General features: G+C 36.7%; 1 protein-coding gene across 2 annotated transcripts in view; it reads right to left on the bottom strand.

The window, feature by feature from the left end:
• Window positions 1-6,923, bottom strand: part of LOC120771198 (putative fatty acyl-CoA reductase CG5065) — a 31,682-nt gene extending 24,759 nt beyond the window's left edge. The window contains exon 1 of one of the 2 annotated variants that reach the window (XM_040099098.1): window positions 6,669-6,923. The gene's annotated coding sequence lies outside the window, so the exon portion shown is untranslated. The remainder of the gene's footprint in view (window positions 1-6,668) is intronic. The other variant, XM_040099097.1, reaches the window with a different exon arrangement.
• Between the last annotated feature and the right edge of the window lie 13,067 nt (window positions 6,924-19,990).

The raw sequence follows: 19,990 nt of genomic DNA, 5'->3' as shown, positions 1-19,990 counted from the left end.
CTTCACGTGCGCATTTCTTAAAGCGTAAAAAAATTTTATTTTGATTTTGATCTGTCAGTTTGTATGTGCGGCAGCTAAATTCTATAGTGAACCGCTCTGAATAATTTCTTCAAAGAGTGTTGGTCTATGTAAAATTTCGTGAAGGTATCTTGTCGAAAAAAAAAGTTTTCCATGCAACAACTTGATTTTAATCGGTCAGCTTGTATGGCAACCATATAGTCTAGTAGTCTGATATCAGCGTTCCCGACAAGTGACCAGCTACTTGAGGAGAAAAGGACTTTTACAAAATTTCAGATCGATATCTTCAAGATTGGTAAACTAGTTTTGCAGATATACAGACGGACATGTCTAAATCGATTCAGTTCGTCACGTTGATCAATTATATTGGGTCAACCACTAAGTAATTTTGGTGACAACAGCTGATCTAATTTAATATATTAGAGCTAGTTTCACACCTAACTGCCTATCCATTACATATTTGAACAGCTGATATAGTAAGGCCACTATTAATACTGAAATGTATTGTGATCAGCTGGACCAATTGAGTATTGCACTCAAACAGAAGAGACCAGAATTGATCAATGGAAAGGTTGTAGTGTTTCACCATGATAATGCGAGACCCCATAGAAGTTTGATGACTCGCCAAAAGCTTTTGCAGCTTGAACGGAATATGCTACCACACCCACCATTTTCTCTAGACTTGACACCTTCGATCTATTACTTGTGCTGGTTTCTGTAAAAATTTTTTGATGGGGAACCTTCACCTCAAATCAGAACATCTAAACCCACTTTGACCATTTTTTTGCCTACAAGGATCAAACATTTTATGAGCGTGGAAGCAATCTGATGCCTAAAAGATAGCAAAAGGTATTGAAATGGAGAATCTTATTTACTGACGTAGCCGCTACGCGGTTATAGCCGTAGAGAATGCTATATGTAATTTCATAATATATTTTACACAATAAAAAAATCTTGTTTAAATTGTCCTACGAAATACGAAATTACTTAGTTAACGATCCAATATTTATTCTTTGTAGGGTCTCCGACGCTTCCTTATGGGTATTACAAACTTCGCACCCAACTTAATGTAATTGTTTAGGGTATAAAAATACGAAAACAATAAAAAAAGTTACGCTGTCTGGCTGATCAAAAACGAAAGTGTAGGCTGCTTGGCTTCAAGCGAAATAATAGGATGAGTGATGCCGTTGGCGCTCATTTATTCACTCCGAAAGCGACTAATTTTGTAATGCCACATATGTACGTACGAGTATGTGTGTGGCAAAAACTCGATTTGCTTCTTTATTTTTGCCAACTCTTTTTTTTCATTTTTCGCTTGTAACTAATACTTGATCGATGGAATGGATTTCAAACTGTAGCTTTTATGCAATGAGTTGCAAATATTTACCGTTAAATTGGAAAATAAAATACGAGTATAAATACGTTGAAATTAAAATATTTAATTAAGAGATTGTGTAACTTCTCGAAATGTTCGAATAATAATTAGTGTTGATTTCGTTAATTGATATTTAAATTTTAATCGATTTGTTGCTAAAATATACTAAAAATTGGACTTTATTAACTGCATTTGGAATTTTTGGCTTTTCAAAAACAATAAATTCAAACTTATTTACATATATTTCTTAACTTAATAACTGCACTTTGTGTGTTTATTTATATTTGCTTATTAGTATTTCTCACATTTTGAGCAATGGCAATATTTAGCGCAAATATTTGGAGCTGAAAGCTATTAACACATACTAGAGCGTTTGTTTATTTCAGTGTTTTATGCATATTGTGCATATTGTCACTAATGGACTCTATATTAATTGCATGCAAACGAGGGTTCACCATGGTGGCCAAGTTAAAAAGCATCCATCGTGTTAAAGCCAAGCTTAACTATCCGCTAAGCGAGCGCTCTTCAGGCCCCATTGCGATGGTTAAGTGCGAAAAGACAACAGAAAAAAGCCATAAAACTTAAAACGTCCGCTTTTACTAATTGAAAGCTCAGCAGTGACTGTGTGGTGTAAAATGCAGTGACGCATGAGATGAGCTAGCAGCGCTTGTGCTAGCGCCCGAAGATTTAAACGTTTCGGCATTTGTGTTGCTAGGAATGGTTTCATTTGGAATGATGCAACAATGCGGCACAAGTTCATGACCTGACCTTGTCTTACTTTTGTAAATTTCGTGCATATTAGGTAAACAAAACTAGCAAAGGGTACCGACAGGTCACCAGTGCAATGGAGGATTTCAATAAAATACTCACAAGCATGTTTCACACTGAGATCTGTAGGAAAATATTAAACTATTTTAGTATAAAGCGTTCGAGTTTTCATTAATTGTGGTTGGACCAAAATTTCTAGTATCGACTAAGCTGTAACTTGATACTACGAACTCGAATTCAAGACGTCTGTATGTAATTAATCGAATTCAAAGCAAAATAAAATAAAACCGTCAGCCATGGTGTCTATAATTTTCAAAACGCAAGGTTTCATTTTGTTACACTGTCTTCAGAAGCAAAACCTATGAAGCTAGTTTATGTATATTGTTGAATATTGTAATAAACTTGGAAAAGGACAATACTTTGAGCGACACTGATTGAGAAACTACTTTGACGCAAAAGACAATATTATTGCACAATTTATATAAAAACCTTAGCAGATCGTCATAATCGGTCCTCGATGGCTACTAAAATCAGTAATAAAATCGAAGTTTGTCAAAATCTCTGCCGCATAAATGTTTTCTTACATGAACAACCCTATCCATGCAAATGAAAATTTACATAGATCTTATCTGCGGTTGAATATTCTCAAGACTCTGAACAAGCGATTGAATGTCACAGCAATATCTTTCATCCATAACATTTCTCTACTGGGAGTTAAGGCCTTGCACATCGAGTTCAAGTGGCTAAACAACAACACTGATTAATTTTATTTTTAAAGTAAACGAAGCGTTTTAGCTTTTAATTGGCTACAAATCTGTGTGTATTCGTATGAAATAAATTACCTTAGTTTAGATGCCGCTTGTCATATACCTGTATACATACATTTACTTAGGTAAAAATATTTATATATCTAAATAAGCACGCATGCCGTTTTTCGGTTATCTTCTCATTTATCTTATTGCTGTTTACCTACTTCTCTCCAACTTCAATGACTCTTCATTACAAAACATGTTAATGTAGCTGTCGAATACGTTTATTTTGCCTTTTTGAATATTGTTTTAGACGTTTCTCTTTCAAGTATTGAGTAATTCCGTTATCATGCATTGTGTGATTTAAGGGGTGAGAAGGGTTTTAATTTTGCTTTGAATTTTTTTTCTCTTAAACGAATGCAAAATATCACAAACATGTTGTGTTAAAATTCCAAGTCGGTTGAAGCAAAATTGATGAAGTTTTGAGTTGAGTTTTTAATATTTCTAATTACAATTTAATAAAATATTATTCAAATCAACGATGTGACCAAAATATGTCTACTGTAAGCGCTGCCCTCGCCACGATATCAAAATTTTGCTTGGCGACTGTAACGCCAGGGTGGACAAAGGAGCTACTTTCAGCACAACGATCGCTAAATTCAGCCTCCAAGATGAAAGAATCCCAAATGGTTTGAAGCTGATCGACTTCGTCGGGATCTGAAACGTGGTTATCTGTAGTACTATTATAGATTCCAGTATAGAAAAATTCATCAAGCCACTTGGCTGTCTCCGGATCGAAAACGCAGCCGCGTCTGTGCAACAAAACAAATGTCAACAAATATAAGCAAGGTTCAACGACGGGAAGTTGCAATCATAGCAGACAGCCGAACGATTTTCTACTTGACTTGCACTCCTGCTCTCTGAGAGCACTCATCAGTAACTCAGTATAAGGGAATTGTGGGACGTCACTTCAAATTCCTTAAGTACAGCTGCTAACGAAAACATTGGTTTTCCGAAAAGGCAAAAGAACAGCTGAAACGATAAGGAGTGCCGCGTCGCAGTGGAGTGAAAACAGACTGCCTACCTCGCAACGTTACAATCGACCACAACACATGCGGAATGGGATAGAGAGCGAGAAATTGCGGCCCAAGCTATGCAAATACGGCGGCGCAAAACTGATAAGAAGCATGTATCAGCTTCTTTGTAGAATGGTCAGAGGAAAGCATGCCCGACGACTGGAATTTAAGTGTGCTCTGCCCAATCCACAAAAAGGGAGACCCCACAATCTGCGCCAACTACCGTGGGATTAGCCTCCTCAACATCGTATTTAAGGTTCTATTGAGCGTATTGTGTGAAAGATTAAAGCTCACCGTCAACAAACTGATTGGATTATCAGTGTGGCTTTAGAGGATAAACACACTCCACTTTATGCCACTATATCTGAATTCAGTATCCCCGCAAAACTAATAATTGTTGAGAAAACTGTCACGATCAGGAAGGATCTCTCCTTTCCGCATGGATGAAAACACTCCAAGGCGTATTTGACGTAGTACCCGACGGGGGAAGCAGAGGAAGAGGAAGAGGAAGATCTCCAAGGGGGAGAAGGACTTGGCTAACTTGGAATCACCAATTGGCGCCAAACAGCGCGTAAAAAAAACGATTAGCGCGCTGGTGTAAACTCAGCTATAACCGCGTAACCAGTGTCTATGCCAATAAAGAAGAAGCGTATTCTTCAAATATCACACTATATTATAACTATATATATAATAATTACAATTTTTTCATAAAAAATCAAATCAATGACCTGGATTTTACACGAGCTAACGCTTCTCCTTCTTAAAAATAATAAATAATATTGAAAAATATCGATCTTGAAGATTTATTTATTTCTCGAATTCTTCTTCTTTCTGTGCACTAAAAGTTATGTTCTGCATATTAGAACTATAACGGCATTTTCTTAACAAAACAAAGTAAGTTCTTCATAAGGAAAAAATGTGAAATAAAAAATGACAGTTTTTATATAATTCGAGGTACTGTGATTAACGTCCAACGTTTGGGTTCCGGCACTTTTGTCTCTCAAATTTCGCGCTTCGCTGGACGCAGAAATTTATTGCGTACACTTTTGCGTCATTACTTTATTTTTACAACTTCATTTTCTTATTTCGTTGAGCATGAAAACGTATTGTAACGTTAGCCGATTCATCTATTAGCCTTAGGATAAAATGCATAAAGTTTAGTAATTAAACCAAAAAAGGTATATTTTTCAAAGGAAAATTCCAGGTTTTTTGTTTTCAGCTAAATTCTTTTGTTAAGAAAAGCGATTTCAAAACAACTCAAATAAGGTGAGGTTCAATTAACAAATATAGGCGAGCCATGGATAGAAATATTCGATATTTAATAAAAATATAAAGAAGAAGATATCTGGTGAAATTTTTCAATGGAAATCGTTACAGATTTGCATTTACAGAGTTTACTAACGAGCACTATTAGCTATTAGTCGGGTGCTGTCAAATACTTATCTATGGTCTTTAAGACGAAGTAAGGTAAACTTAATAAGCATTTGAACAATTTTTCGAAAATTAAATGTTCGTAACTTGACTTGATCTTTTAAAAAAATATATGATCATAACCCAGCATCTCGGCAAACTAACTATTAGGTATTTGAGGGATATTTCTTTGCCGTAGCAAATTATTTGTTTGCCTCTTTATATAAAATAACAATAATAACTCAAATTAATACATTTATGTGTTGAAGACATACTTTGTTAGACCATTCTTTGTGATATCAATCATTCTATACTAGGCTTGATCAAGTTTGAATGAATTTCGTGTGTTTTACGCTGAGAGGGGCTCCGACGAAGAGCTTTTGCGAGCTCTTCATCTTTAGTTGTCTATGATTCCTCTCCACCTAGGCACTCATACAAGTCTTATCGCGATTAACCCAATTAAAAATGAGGCTAAACTCTCCGATATTAGCGCGCAGTTTATGAGTTGGAATTCACTATTAAAAATTATGCATCTATTATTGCATGCGAAGTGCGAACAAAGTTCAGTTAATTCTACAATGGCTGTTATTAGAAGCAATCTGCACTACACACATACAAATTATAATCTCTATACCACACACATACACACACATCTTAATTAATATATTGACATTTAACCTTTTACAGTTAGCTAAATAGCGAGGAGTTATAAATAATCTGATATACGCCACACATGTAATACATGATGCCAATAAATGTGCGCTTTCCTCTATGCGACAAAAGACTTAAGCAACGAACCGCATTTCATTATGTGCTTATGATCGCTTTCGTATGCTCCCTTGTAAGCGCTTTCGCACGCAATTTCTGATATTTATTAAGTGCATGAGTCGACGACAGTAAAGTGCTTAGAAATCGAATATGCGAAAAAATTGCTGGTTATCTTCAAAGCAAGCTTTTAAACATTTTCGGCAATGGAAGACGTCAACAGCCTAAAGGTTAAAACGGACTTATTTTTTTATGATGTGTACACTATTTCAGCAAATAAGTTCCGCAGTTGCATTATGTTTACAGTTAAACGATGCATTTTGAGGCAGAAGGCAAACATGCTGGTGGTTAACCAGCCAACACGGGCAGATGGAGTGACGCTTGCCAAGGAGTTGCGCGACAAAATCAACACGAATAAACACGAGTAAATAGCCATAAATAAACTTATAAATATGCAATAAATGAAGACACTAGTTAGCTGTTGTCTTAGGTTAGGCTTGTACGTACACGTTCGACGGACACTGCGCTTGCTCGACTGATGAATGTATGCTGTGAAATTATAACGTAAAAGTTACACCCGATTTTGCTGCTGCTGGCAGTAAATTAATTAAAAATTTTTAACTCTTCACAAACCCAGAGTGACTTGAAATCAAAAGTTGTTTGCTTTGATCACAATTCCACTTGAGAGCTTTCACGTTTATTTTTGCGCTTTGCTACGCACCGAGCAACGTCCGATTGTAGACTGAGCCCCAGCCACTGCTTGTCGGTTAATATGAATGGAACGGCCAGAGCAGCCAGCGGTGACGCCGACGTCGCAAGCACCACCGCTGCGCCAACAATAGCAAGCAGGTTGCGACCCCTGCGCGTCAATGCGGCACACTTGCATTGAAAGAGTTTTGTGTATGTGTGTGGATACAGCGTCACACTTGCAAAAATATACTTGCGCTTTTCGATGTGTAATTGGCCCGCTTTTTGGCTGCGATACGAGTAGTTTGAGTAGAAATTATAGCCATTAATATTATTGCCTCTACTAGACATCTGCTCGTTGTTGTTGTGCGCTTTAAGTTACTCTGCCTGCACAATTAGCTGCTTCCAAAGAAGAACGAAGAAATGCACATGCGAAATATTTAGACATTCAAAAAGCGCAAGCTGCTTGCTGCTTGTATTGCCTTTTACTTTTATTTTATGAGAATGCAAACAACTCGCGCACCGCAATCTTTGATCGGACGCGCTTGAACGCCGAAATTTTGAACGCTGTCCATCAAGAGAACCAGTTCAGCTGCAACGCCCTGCCGCATAGGGCTACCATTGTGCTGCATGCTGCCTCACCGCTTCGGCCGGTTCCGAGCCACACTTTGTTCCACCAGCGGCAGCTTACTAATTATCCAGCGGATTATTGATTTTCAGCTGCAAGCATTTCTAGTCGACTGATTTTTGATTGCTTTGTTGGTTTTTTCTGTTAACTTGTTTACTTTGTGCTTTGCAAGATATGAAAAATGTTAGTAAGTTGCAATCGTTGCTTTATCTTGGAGTATGCATTCGGTGTGTAAGTATGTGTGGGGGCACAGTGCAGACCCGCTTAAGTTTTTTTCTTAATTTACGCTCCGCTTGCTGCTACGCTTGATAACAGGCTCAGCTGCCCTAGCATGGTTTTGATGCTGTTTTTTATGGTTTGATGCTTTGGATTGTGTTTAAAGTGATATGCGTTTTGTTTCAAATTACTTTAAATTATTTAATTGTTTCTTCTTGCATTCACGTTCTCCTTGTATTATTTAATATGTGCGTGATAAATTTCCATAAGTTATATGAAGCTTGTCAAAAATATAGAGACCAATGTTAGGAATCTCAAAGATAGTTGCCACTTTAAGATGTGTCGAAAAAAGTGACATTTGTTGACAGATTTTAGTTCTAAAAAAAATGGCAGCAACCCTCGGAACGTATATAAAGACCTTATAATAGACATGTTGGTGCTCAGTACAAAGCAACACCTTGGAAAAGCTTTTGTACTAGCTTTGAAAATACCAACTAGGTGGAGAGGCTCAGAAGCAAAAGCTCCGCCTCGTCCAGTATAATTCGCAAGAGTAGCAGAGAGTGCACGGATATCTGTCAGAACTCATTAAAATATATAGTTTGTGTGCCCTTTCCTGGCTGTAAACACGCGGCAAATCCTAGATATGAAAGGAATAGTTCGATAAACTTGCGAAGTGCGAACAAAGTTCAGTTAATTCTACAATGGCTGTTATTAGAAGCGATCTGCGCTACACACATACAAATTATAATCTCAATACACACACACACACACATCTCTTCATCTTTAGTTGTATGTGATTCCTCTCCACCTAGGCACTCGTACAAGTCTTATCGCAATTAACCCTATTCAAAATGAGGCTAAACTCTCCGATTGGAATTGGAATTCACTATTAAAAATTATGCATCTATTATTGCATGCGAAGTGCGAACAAAGTTCAGTTAATTCTACAATGGCTGTTATTAGAAGCAATCTGCACTACACACATACAAATTATAATCTCTATACCGCACACACACATCTTAATTAATATATTGACATTTAACCTTTTACAGTTAGCTAAATAGCGAAGAGTTATAAATAATCTGAAATACGCCACATATGTAATACAAAAATTGTGCGCTTTCCTCTATGCGACAAAAGACTTAAGCAACGAACCGCATTTCATTATGTGCTTATGATCGCTTTCGCATAATCGCGCGTTTACTCCCTTGTCAGCGCTTTCGCACGCAATTTCTGATATTTTTTAAGTGACGACGACAGGAAAGTGCTCAGAAATCGAATCTGTGAAAAAAACTTTAATTTCTTATTTCGTTGAGCATGAAAACGTATTGTAACGTTAGCCGATTCATCTATTAGCTTTAGGAAAAAATTAAAAAGTTTAGTAATTAAACCAAAATGGATATATTTTTCAAAATTCCAGAGTTTTTGTTTTCAGCTAAATTCTTTTGTAAAGAAAAGCGATTTCGAAACAACTCTAAAAAGGTGAGGGTTTTACGGAGAATAAAATAGATGTAATTCGACTATACAAAACTCTCGGTATGGACGATATTTAGAGCACGCTTGAAGTTCAGCTATGTGCCACACTTATGGAAAGAGGCTAGAGTAGTTTTCATAATGAAGGCGGGTAGCAACAACGTCAACAGAAGGTGTTTACATCGATAAGCTCAACTTCCGTACTGCTGAAAACGTTAGAAAGTATCTTGGAAGTTCACATTAGGGCTTTAGCATCTCCTGGAAGCTTGTCCAAGGTAACACTCATAAAGAAAATTCAGATCATTAGATACTGCACTCCATATGTTTGTATTTTAATATCGAAAGGACTCTTGAATATGAAGAATACCTTCTTGGAGTATTATTGGATTTTTCTGGAGCATTTAGTAACGTTTATACAGTATCTATTCAGAATAGTGTCGAGTCTATAAGTGTTGCTCTTGCAATAGAACGTTGATAAACTCCCAAAGGTAATGGCATATACAGACGATATTGCAATCTTAATAACGGGTAGTTCAATTTTGTCTTGAAGTGCATTAGTGTGGTGGACGTAGCAAAACTGCGCTGCAAAAACCGCGGGACGTCTACGGACAGCAGGAGAATTTACACATTGAAGCAAGAAACAAGCGATTTCACCTCAATTGGGGTCACATCGATGGCAATGAAGTAGCGATCGGAATTGCAAGGAGTGGTGTACAGCTGTCATCCCATAACGTGATTCCCATTAGTAAACCCGTGCATTATAAGAATAGAAGAGACTGAAAAACATGATTGGAATACTCACTGCTCCCAGTCTGGTGTAGCACATGCCTGTAGAATAAGGCTGAAAAATCGAGATGACTGCAGAAAATGTCAAGAGTAAGGAACCAGGGAAGCAATGGAGTACCTTTTGTGCACTTGCCTTGTCCCGCACTAACAATGCAGCGCTTAAATCATCATTTGGGACTCAACGATATGGGATATTGGAAGAGGTATCGGTAGTGAGGCTGTAGAACCTGTTGAGATTTGCGTCAATTGCTGGCATCCTGAACGATAGCTACTTCTCATGAACTACGCAATGCGACTCCATCTGGTATAGCTAAGTAAGAAAACTGGTATATCCGTGGCCCATTAGCCTGCTAGAATAACCTAACTAAACTGGAAAACTCAATATAAAAATATTTGCATGTCCATATAAGAACTGGTGCACCCTATAAACTTGATATAATTTCATACAAGGTGCGTTCCAAAGTAAACAGGACTTTTTGAATCTAGCGCCCCCTGGTGGCGCCATCTATATGTCGATTGGTGCGTTAGAATCTGCTATCTTTATCGATTGTCCAGTGAGAATTTCATGACATTTCATTGATTGGAAGTGAAGTTATAGCAGAGTGCACTAGTGGTTTCAACGTTTTCAAAGTGATCGCGAGCAGAGGGCACGAGTGGTTTCAACGTTTTCAAAGTTGTCGTGAGAACATAAATAACGATCAACATCTGGGCCAATCAAAAGCCGTGATCACCGGAAATTCCATCGAAACTGTGTGTGAATTCATCAAAAATCAGCCGAAATCATCATTGAAATTCATGGAAATGGAATTGAACATCTCCAAAACATCGATTTATCGCATTTTGACCGAACATTTGGGCTTACGAAAGGTGTATGCATGGTTTGTTCCGCACAAATTGGCTGACGACCAAAAATTGCTCAGAATCTGACATTCGAAGGACATCTTGTGACCGATTATTTGACCAAAAATCACATTTTAACCATTGACCACTCACCGTATGCAGACGTAGAGACCATTCAAGAGACTTGCACCGGCATACTGGCGGCCATACCGGCCAACGAGCTCAAATCACTCGTTCGGCATGCTTTTGAAGCAGAAGGAGACTATTTTGAATAAAATAAATTGATTTTGCCGAAAAACCCATTTGTTCCGTTTTTTTTAAGTCCTGTTTCCTTTGGAACACAACTTGTATATCATTAAAAATCATAAACCGTTGCATACAAATCTCTATGCTAGATTCTTATCGCGCAATTAGTAAAATCGCAAGCACTCGCCATGAAGGTGAGCGTCTTGATAAGAAAGCTGCGATTTATATAATTGATATATGGTTGACCGCATTTATCTTTAAGCCTGCAACTTTACTTGAATTATATTTGACATTTGCCAATGGAAATACATATAAACTTGTGAGTACTGCTGTCTAAAGTGTAGTTCACAATTAGTTTATTCTAATGAATATTTTTGAGTATATAAGAATAACAAAATAGACAACACAATAATCAGAGAAGATAGGTGTATCCCGCATTGTTCGTTCGTCCAAAATACTGGGAATATACCTTCGGATTTTGTATCCTAATGCAGCTTTCATTTTGAAATATCTCCAACTGAGTAGTCTCTAATGTTTGAACTAATATTACGGGTTTCAATCTAATAAATATACACTTCCCTTCCAATGTATAGATATAAGATAATGGTTAAGTATAGTAAACATTAAAATATTCCTAAAAATTTTACAAAATTTCTTTAAATTCTTCATTAGTATAGTATAAGAAGTAAGTTAATGTACGCAGTTTCATTTAGATTCCAGTTTTTTGTTTTACAAAAGTACTCTAATACACCATTATCTGTTTCTTTTCTTACTTTTTTACTCTATCCATGCAAACCAGCCTCGAAATTCTTTACAAATGGTTGAATTCACGCTGATATTATTATCTCAGTATAGGACAAGTGCTCTCGTATGTTTAATGTATTACAATTTAATCGTAATAACCGATAAATACCTATTAGTGGCTAACATTTTATTTACTCTCAAACGATGTCGTAATTATGCAGTAACAAAGTAGCGATTATAACAGGTGGACTAAATATGAGAGCTTGTTGAGTTTGGGTGTACCTAGGTTGGTGGTATTGCTCCTATATAATCGATTTTAATTTGATTGCATACATACGAATATATACATATGTAAATAGGAAATATGAGTTGTGTTGGCAATAAAATGCAAAACCATTGCAATATAGATACTCTCAGATTGTAAACAATAAACTCACAAGAAATATTTCGAGATCTCTGTAAAATACAATTTCATATAAATTTGCTATTGGGCATTTGCTCACCCATACCCCTATTACGGTTTTCAACTCCACTCGGTTGAATTGAAGTTGCTGCAATTAAACTCATTTTCGGTATTATGATTTTCAACTATTTTCAGTTCAATTTCGAGTGGTGTTGTCAATCTCAAAAATGAAGTTTCGTAAGATAGTTCAAACTTTTTAAAGGAAAAATCAAAATAATTTTATTTGGTTATTGCTCACGAAAAGGTGAATACTTATTAAAATGACATGGATGGAGTCATGTGTAAAAGTTCACGCAAGTGAGGAAAGTTCTCTGATCGCCATTCACTTGGGAGTGACCAGAAACGATTCTTTTACGTATGACTCAAGCAGCTCACGACTTCCGATACTTGACCAAGTATCCTCTGGATAGCCTAAGAACATCCGTTTGAAGGCTAGCTAATGTGAGAAGGCGAAATATCTCCTACATAGGGTTGTGCGCTAGGCTTGGGACCCGCCACGTAAAAAACACTACCAATGAAAACTAAACGGCAGCCCCGAAATGACATAACTTTTGATTTATTTTACGATGACAATAATATTGGGGCCAACACTGATGTGCTGCGTAAAAGGAAAAGCCTTCGTGATCACTCAAACTCTTTAGAACTTCCTAACACCAAGTAAGTAAGTACCCTTCATTGTCAAAAGTATGCTCAATAATGTACAAAATATCCGACTAAGATTACTCAATCTATATTTAAGAAATAATTTAGCAAAAAACGTATTTTTTTTACTATGAATCTTGTTTTAACATGGCAAACGTTGTCGGAACACCTAGCCGTGGTTTCTCAAAAACTAACTAGCATAAAAAAGAGCCAATGTTCTTACCCCGTACTTCTATTCTCCCCAACTTTAATGACAAAATCAAAGGCTCTGAGTATAAAAAGAGTTTCGAAAATTACGTGAAGCATTGGCAAAAGTTCGTTGCAAAAGGCGAGGAGTACTCTGAAGAGGACAACATTTATTGAAATCAATAAAAATTAAATTTTAATTTTTTATCACATATACCTTACAACTTCGCCCGTACTTGAGTCCAAAGATCGCGACTCGAATTAAACGAAGTTTTCTGGTACATATATCAATTTAAATAATAACTTCGATCACAATCAATTCTAAATGTCTTACTTCGCTTAGTTGTAAGATAAAGCCAATATGACAGTCAGCTCCATATTCCACTACGATTCGAGCAAACAATGAAGAACTGTAATGATTCCAGGTAAGGTAAGAAGGTTCCAAGCTTTATTTGGTTGAATTGGATGGAATAAATAAATAAATATAAGTATTCATCTACTTACATGGTCTGGTAACTCTTTAAACGAATGAGAATCTAACCTATGGTTTATAGATCTCATCGTTTAGAGCTCTGAATTTTTTAAATTTCTTAGTCAAAGCTCATATCACTAAGGTTGAATAATCATTATAAGCTGGCATGAAATTGTCCTGGAAGTATACTTTATAGGCGAGTTAGTATGTCTGTTCTCCTGAGGGTTAAGTTCCATCCAACATATTTATAAATTTAAAAATAATTTTATATCTATACAGTTTCAACGCATAAACAATTTTGACACGATTATATCTCAGCAGTCCATTTTTCCCCCACTGGTTGCAATTGAAAACGCCATTAGAACAATATACATATTATATATAGTAATATAATTCTTCTTCTTCTTCTTAGTTGGCGTAGACACCGCTTACGCGATTATAGCCGAGTTAACAACAGCGCGCCAGTCGTTTCTTCTTTTCGCTACGTGGCGCCAATTGTAATATAATTAGAAAAGACTAAAGTCCGATGATACTACTGACTGATATAATGCTTATAATCAACTCAGCTTATTTCTAAATCCATTTAATGGTCCGCCTTTATGGTTTGATAAGTAGAAATTACAAGGAAGACAAATTTCAAAGTTCAATTTCTTTCTTTTCCATTATTATTCCGAAGATTAATGTAGCCGGAGATTCACCAATCTGGTTAAGCAAGCACAGGTGCGTTATCTGTGTGCATATGTGAGCAGCTGTGTTTTTGTGTGAACTTGTACTGTTTGTTTTGTTTTCATTTTGTGTTCGCTTTTCGCAACTGTCTCGGTTTTTGCAAACTTTTGACAATTTCCTTGGCAAAACTAATATGCAAATCTTCGAATGTATTATTATGTATTATTTATGCAAGATGTGTGCTTAATTTTTTGCAAGCGTAAAAGCATCAAAAGCAGCCAGCATCAGCGCGCTTAAAGAAAACAATTTTAATGTTATGTATTCATTTTTTTCTTAGTGGAAGTTTGTGTGTATTGGTGAGTGGATTTGCATTAAATTAGCAATTTGTTGGAAACCAATTTTGGATTTTAAATAGTATTTCACTTTTGGTTGATGTTTTATTATTCATCGAGATTATACAGCGTGTTGGTATCATCCAATATTTGAATATGTTATATAATATGCACATTTTTATCTCTTCTTTATGGAAAGTTTATTTAATGAGACGTGATAAATTTCCCATTGAGGCTTCACTGCCACTTTTACACGGCAATATGAAGTCAATAGTTTTCGTCGGTAAAACAACTACGATTCGAGCTTAAAACAAGCAAAAACGTTTACTGCGGAGGCACATAAGCTATACACCCTTCACAGGTGCATTTTTAAGACAAAAAAGGGAATAAAAAAATGTTTAATCTGATTTGAATCGGTCAGTTTAAGTGCCAGCTATAAGCTATACAGGTTTTGATTCAAGATCTTTAGTTCGATGGTTCAGTTTGTATGAGAGCTCTATACAATTGTTGTTTTATAGGCAGGGTTCAAAGATGGGGTGAAGCAATGAAAGAACATTTCTTTTAATAAATATATGGTTTTATTCATCGACCAAATCTTCATTCACCGATTTTCTCGGTGAACCTGCTTTGAATCAAGGGTGCTTTTTACCATCAGAAAACAAATTTTTATCAGAAAAAATCACTTTTTTACATCATAAAGAAAAATAGTAATTACTTGAGAACGATTGAATCAAATGTCATGGATTTTTATTAATAGGGGGATCTCTCGTTCAGGCCCGTATGACAACATTTAATTGAAATTCATTATAAATTAATACTTAACCTCTAACATTATACCGCTGCTGTTCAAGCTTTCCGATCTCTGCGGAATAATGGCATTCACAAGTATATCACAGAAAATATTTTGAAATTTATATTTGTCTTGTGTGTTAGGCTCTCGGGTAAATATTTAATTACCTTTATTCATGATTTTCAATATATTCATGCGATAGTAAAACAATCTGTTTATTAGCGAAGGTAACAATTAGTTTTTGAATTATACTGCATATAAGAGGCTGAAATTAAAAATATGATACTCCGAATTTTCCAAAGAGAATGACGAAAATTTACCGTACATATGTGCACTTCTTCTTTATTGGCGTAGACACCACTTACGCCGTTATAGCCGAGTTTACAACAGCGCGTCCAAATGTAGCCAGGTACTCTTCCACCTGATTTTCCAATAGAGTGGAGGTCTTTCTCTTGCTCTGCTTCTCCCGGCGGGTACTGCGTCGAATACTTTCAGAGCTGAAGTGTTTTCATCCATTCGGAAGTCATGACTTAACCATCGTAGCCGCCGTCTCTTAATAGCCCTTGCCAATGGGCAAAGAACCATAAATCTTCTGCAAAGCATTCTCTCGAAAACTCTTAAAGCCATTGTTCATTACTCCGCACCACGTAGCAGTGCGGAGAAGATCTGTGACTTGTAGGATTTGGTCTTTACTCAGGCTGAGTAGCACCTGTTGGTAAAGGTTATTTTGGCTGAAATTTGTGGTTTGTGTTAATGCTGATTCCAACATAGACGAAATTATTAACGACTTCGAGTGAGACGAAATTATCAGTGACTTCGAAGTTATGACTGTCAAGAGTCACGTGGGAGCCTTGTCGCGAGTGAGACCTCGGTTTGTTTGTCGACAGGAGATATTTCGTCATGCGGTCGTTCACCACCAGACCCATTTGCTTCGTTTCCTCATTCAGTCTGTAGAAAGAAGAACTAACGACGCTGTTGTTGAGGCAAATAATATCGCCGGCGCAAGCCATCAGTTGTATAGTATACTCTTGCAGAAGATTGTACCTTCTGTTTGTATGAAAGCTTTTTTGGTATCGAACGACTCGGAGAGGTCCTTTCCGATCCTAACAAAGCTTTTGGTGTTGCTGAACGTTAGCTTACACAGCCGTATTAGCTTTGCGGGAATACCAAGTTCGACATATCGGCATAGAGGCAGTTCCTTTTCGTGCTGTTGAAGGAGGCTTCGACAAAGAGGTGGTTTGCAAATGCGTCTCGCTTCCCTCTTCAACTATCGGTATCTATCGCACGTGTAGTGACCGATTGTAACTTTGTGGATAGACAGTCTGATTTCTCTCCACTGCGTCACGGCACTCCTCTTCGTACCAACTATTCTTTTGCCTTTTCAGAAAACCAAGGGTTTCGTTAGCAGCTGTACGTAAAGAGCTTGAAATGCCGTCCCACAGTTCCCTTATACCGAGTTGCTGATGAGTGCTCTCAGTGAGCAGGAGTGCAAGTCGAGTAGAAAATCGTTCGGCTGCCTGTTACGATTGCAGCTTCTCGACGTCAAACCTTTCTTGCTTGCCATTAAAGTTGGCAAGAACGATTTTGACATCGTGGCGAAGGCACCTCTCATAGGTGCGCTCCAAGCGCTCATAGAACACATCTTTGGTCACATCTGTGTATTAACATATGTTAATATCGCGCTGCCAGTCCCGAAGCAAAAAACTGAAAAGAGAGATACAAAAAACTATAAAAAATGCATCAATGAATAAATTAAATTTTTTCTTTTTTCTTTTACTTTTTTGACATCAGGCTAAATCAATAAATAGACCGAGGGCCGAAGTGCGGCCGCATGCGGTCTGGCGCTCTTGCGCCGCCTTTTTTCAACTAACCGAATCATTAAATAAAATTTGAATAAACTAATTGCATATAAAATGCATCTGCTTGACCTTGACAGAGAAAAACATAGATGCGCATGTGAGCAGAGTTATGTTTAAGATTGTTTAATCGTTAGTAACATCGATTGAGAGAAGCTTCGAAAATTTAATTAATTAATTTATTTATTTAGGAAATACTCGGAGTTGTTTATGAGTTGAAGAGTATGTCATGACGACTGTGATATCGTATAATCAATTTGTTGTATTTTCGAACTATGTTTGCAAAGCAGAAGAATTTTAAAATGTTTTAGAGATCTTAATCGTACATTTTTGAAAAAAAATATTTATCTTTAACGTTCAATATATCGACAGAACAAACGGTTTTTTTCGGCAAAATCAATTTATTTTATTCAAAGTAGTCTCCTTTTGCTTCAATACAGCTTTGTGCACGGTCCAAAAGCATGTCGAACGAGTGTTTTAGCTCGTTGGCCGGTATGGCCGTCAGTATGCCGGTGCAAGCCTTTTGAATACTCTCTACGTCTGCATAACGCTTTTCTTTCATGGGCAAATGCATTTTTCCGAAAAGAAAGAAGTCGCACGGTGCCATATCAAGTGGTTACGGGGAGTGGTTAGTGGTTAAAATGTGATTTTTGGTCAAATAATCGGTCAACAAACGCCAACTTTCATCCTCGCGATATTCGGACCGAACACGTCGACGTCATACGGCGCATGAAACGCTTCAAAACTCCAAAGTAGAATACCGCATTAACGTTTTGGCCGGGTGGAACAAATTCTTTGTAGACAATACCCTTGGAATCATAAAATATTCGATAGAATTTCCGGTTATCACGGATTTTGATTGGCACACATGTTGATCGTCGTTTATGTCCTCACGATCACTTTGAAAACGTTGAAACCACTCGTGCACTTAAAACGCAATAACTGCACTTCAATCAATGAAATGTCATGATTTCACTGGACAATCGATAAACATAGCAGATTCTAACGCACCAGTCGACATATAGATGGCGCCACGAGGGGGCGCTAAATTCAAAAACTATACTGTCTACTTTGGAACGCACCTTGTATATATAGACCAATACATATCACGAACTGAGTCAATTTATCCATGTCCGTCTGTCTGCCCATCTGGCAATCTGAAATTTCGCACACGTCTGTCGGAATCGTCGATATCGGACCACTATAGCATATAGTTTCGGATCTACTCAAGTCCTAGTATAAAAATAGCTACAGCGAGTTAAAGTAAATATTAGATTTTATAACGAAAGTTTGCTGAACTGAACAAATTTGAACGTATGAATCCTAAAATGACATCACCGCGACATTATTAAACTGAAATCCTCATGGGAGCCGCAGACGAGAGAGAACAGCCAATAGGTGGAGGCTACTGAAGACAATTCAAATTTCTAGCATTAAATAAATTGATTTTTAATTTGTTTATTGAGGCCCTATATTCCACTTGGGAACTTTTGGGGGAAGAATATATACATACCACAATTTACAGCACCAAAATGGATAATGTTCTGAGGAGACCCAAAATTTTTGGCATCATTTCTTTATGATATAAAATCAAGACGGACTAAGACAAGCACTCGGATATAAACAATTTTATTTTCATTCTAAAACTGGTCACGGCATACAATAATATTGTATGCTGCGGTTTCCGACTAAAAGTTGTTCTTTTGAAATTTTGATTATTGCATAAACAAAATAACTCGATTTCGATTTGCATTAAGATTGACTTCGATTTTTATTTTACACAAGGTCGTTATGCAAGCCAGCTTTCTGTCGTTAAGCGCTTCCCATGTGAAGTAGTTATTATTTAATGCCGCTCCGCTGCACTTGGAAGTATAGCGGAAGCCGCGCTTTGAACGGCGGCTGTCTTTAAGGCAATCAAGTGACACACATTTTCGTACACACAAACGTACACATACATATATGTAAGCATGGCCATTATGAAGATAGCTGTAGGTTGAAGAAGAATGTCTTGTCGGTAATTGCTATAAAGTTCTGAAATTTCGCAACTTGTTTGATTGTGAAATTTCGGTCGATTTGTTATTATTGAACAAACATACATACAAACTTGCAACTGAAATAAGCAGTTCATTTACGTTTGATTACGATCATCTACTGCATAATTATAGCTTGAAGAAGGTATATTAAGTTCACCACGAAGTTTATGACACCCAGCAGAAAACGTCGGAGACCGTATAAAATATATATACAAATCATCAGTGTGACGAGCTGAATGGAAGGGTATTAGAGCTTCGGTACTCCTTGTTTTAAAAAAGACTTCAATTTCGTTTTTAGATTTTGATTTATACTTTTTTATCCTAGTTATAACACCATATCTTGTATGCAAACTAACACGAGTAAAGTAGCCACTAGACAAGCACATCTCCAATACTTTATGAATTTTTCAAATATTATTTAGTACTTTACTACAACAAGATTTCATGCCAAATGTACAAATTAATTCAAATCTACTAAAAATAATGGTATCCTTCAATATTTGTATTTCTTCATTGTTTCCATTTTTATCTGTTTCACTTTAATAACAATTTTAGCAATGTTGTCAAGTCTTTTAAACAGTGTTTCCAAGATATGTAAACTTATAATTGTTAATTTTGGCTTTAGTACCCGTCTGCAAAGCAAAATGGTGTTATATATAGTAACTATCGTAAATAGATCGGCAATCCAAAAAGCCTTGCAATAATAATACTGTTTTGAATGTCATAATATAAGTTTTCCCAGAATGCCTGTGATCATGAACCTCAAACA

The sequence above is a fragment of the Bactrocera tryoni genome, chromosome 3, assembly GCF_016617805.1.
Source record: "Bactrocera tryoni isolate S06 chromosome 3, CSIRO_BtryS06_freeze2, whole genome shotgun sequence".
Taxonomy (NCBI): Eukaryota; Metazoa; Arthropoda; class Insecta; order Diptera; family Tephritidae; genus Bactrocera; species Bactrocera tryoni.
This window is presented reverse-complemented; position numbering and strand designations above follow the sequence as displayed.